The following is a 2,542-nucleotide window of genomic DNA, read 5'->3' on the forward strand; positions in this document are numbered from 1 at the left end:
TATATATATATAATTTTATTTTTGTCCCTTAAATGACTGTTTCCTATTGAGAGAAAGAAAGGGAATGGATCCAGATGTAAGAGGAGGTGGGACAGAACTGGAAGGAGAAGAAAGAGGACAAATCATAAACAGGATTTATTGCTTAACAAACTACTTTTGATAAAAAGAAAAATATAAAAAGTATGGTATCATTTTTTTGTTCTGTAAGCATTTCAAACAAGATTAGATTCTATTTATAGTGTGTAAAATCAGATTTGGTCTGTGAATAATATGTTATATATAATAAACAAATGTATGATTTTTTTATTTCATGAATTAGTGAATCATTCACAATTATCTGAATTAAATATGATAGAAAAGTATTAAAAACATGGAAAACATTAATACTTGTATTTTTTTATTAAGATGGGCTGAAATTTTCTTCTTTGCAACATAGTTCTGCAAGTCATACATGCCTTGATGCTAAAATTAATTGGTTTTAAATTTGAATGTGTAATTTCTATTATGAATCTCATAGCTAGTAAGTCCTCTTGCTGTTCAGAGTGTTTTAAGAGCAACACTAGAATCAACTGAAAATTCCATAGAGATTTTAGAATCTCCAATCCTATCCAGAACTGATAGAATCACAATATGTCTCAAATGAATGTTTTCCCTTAAAATGCAATAGAAAGAAGGAAGAGGCTTTAAACCTAGTGGTGCTTCTTTGAATTTTCTAAACCTCTCTTTCTATAAAGTAAGAATACTTCTTACAGGTCATTATATACATTAACATACACAAAGATCATTAATGATACCTCAGAGGTCATTAATTGGGTGAAATTAGCCTGCATGTGAAAATATCAAACTTATTACAGTGTATTTTATTAATGCATTCACAGACAGAAATGGATAAAAGATGAGTAATTATATATGTCCTTAGAAAATCAACTCAAAGAAGGAGACTGTTGTAGAGTGATTTCTCTGCTTTGAAAAAAATCCTTCCTAGAGTGAGCCTCAGGAAGAAAACAAAATGTCTGTTTCTGGAATTTCTTAAAACTTTCATGATTCACAACGCCTTTGCCCAATGTTATGTAAAGAATAACTATTGCTAAGTAGAAGATATACTCTCCAACCTGATTAGCTTGCCTGCACATTATACAAGGAGCTTGACAGAAGAAGCTTTAGTGACTCTTTACCCATGCTGGGATAGTCTTTACACCAATACAGCTCTAATAATTCCAATAAATTCACTGATACCCTCAGCTGGAAATTGTGAAATTGCTATGCTTGTCTATTCTCAATATCTTATCTGGGTTAAATAAATGCTTGTTCATATCTCTCCAGAAAATTTCACATAATAAGGAAAAGTGAGGAAATGAATTATAAGAATAAAGAAACTGTCAATGTACATAAGGGACACTTTGCTAGCAAAGAACAATTCTTTGACCACAAAACTTAGCAAAGATAATAAATTTGATACACTATACGATATTGTGGACTCAAAGTTTTTTTGTGTGTATGTTAATAAATTAATTGAAACTTTATCCTCCCCCACACAATCATTTTAGACACTTAAATTGTCAAACAAGTCTTAGTGACATGATATAAAAAGGGGGAAGGTAGAGGCAGGCGGATCGCTGTGAGTTCGAGACCAGCCTGGTCTACAAGAGCTAGTTCCAGGACAGGCTCCAAAACCACAGAGAATCCCTGTCTCGAAAAACCAAAAGAAAGGGGGGGGGGTGTCAGCCTAATAAATACAAGTAAAACGAAATATGTACTTTAATGTAATAGTTTCTTTCTTTCTTTCTTTCTTTCTTTCTTTCTTTTTTGACTGAACATGAGTTTTTATTGGCCACAGCTACTTGAGGGGTATGAAGCGTGAGGAGTTAGTGGCACCGATGCCAGGCCAGCTGTGTTTCACAGACTTGTAGGTAATGGAGAACTCGCCCAGGTAGTGGCCAATCATCTCAGGCTTGATCTCCACATGGTTGAAGGTCTTGCTGTTGTACACACCCACCATGCTCCCCACCATCTTGGGCAGGATGATCATGTCCTGCAGGTAGGTCTTCACCACCTTGGGCTTCTCCATGGGTGGGGCCTCCTTCTTGGCCTTTCTCAGGCGCTTGAGCAGCAAGTGCTGCTTCTGCCGCGGTCTGCGGTTGAGGCATCACCTCTGCCGGGCGCTGTAGAGCTGTATCAGCTGCTCATAGGACATGTCCAGCAGCTGGTCCAGGTCTACGTCGCGGTAGGTGAACTTGCAGAAAGTCTGCTTCTTCTGCTACTTCACTTCGGCCATCTTGGCGGCGACTCGGAAAAGCAATGTTTCTTAATCCTGAAGTAATAGACTAATGCAAACTTGATGACACAAAAATCACAGTTATGCTTCTCAAAGATAATCTGTCCTTGATTTACATCCACATTACTCTTTTTGTGGTCATGTTGCCTCTTTTTACATTGGTTAGAGGCCATCTCTTTGGTGATTTGATAACCTTTTAAATTGGTATACAGTATGACTCATCACAATACACTAAGTCTTTTGATTTGATTTCTTATATATGTCTTG

General features: G+C 36.3%; 1 pseudogene; it reads right to left on the minus strand.

Annotated features, from left to right (window-relative positions):
- Positions 1-1,837: 1,837 nt before the first annotated feature.
- On the minus strand, positions 1,838-2,275 carry LOC121440483 (annotated as a pseudogene).
- Between the last annotated feature and the right edge of the window lie 267 nt (positions 2,276-2,542).

This window comes from Microtus oregoni, unplaced genomic scaffold (assembly GCF_018167655.1).
Source record: "Microtus oregoni isolate MIOR12 unplaced genomic scaffold, Mior012 000067F_ref0000223, whole genome shotgun sequence".
Taxonomy (NCBI): domain Eukaryota; kingdom Metazoa; phylum Chordata; class Mammalia; order Rodentia; family Cricetidae; genus Microtus; species Microtus oregoni.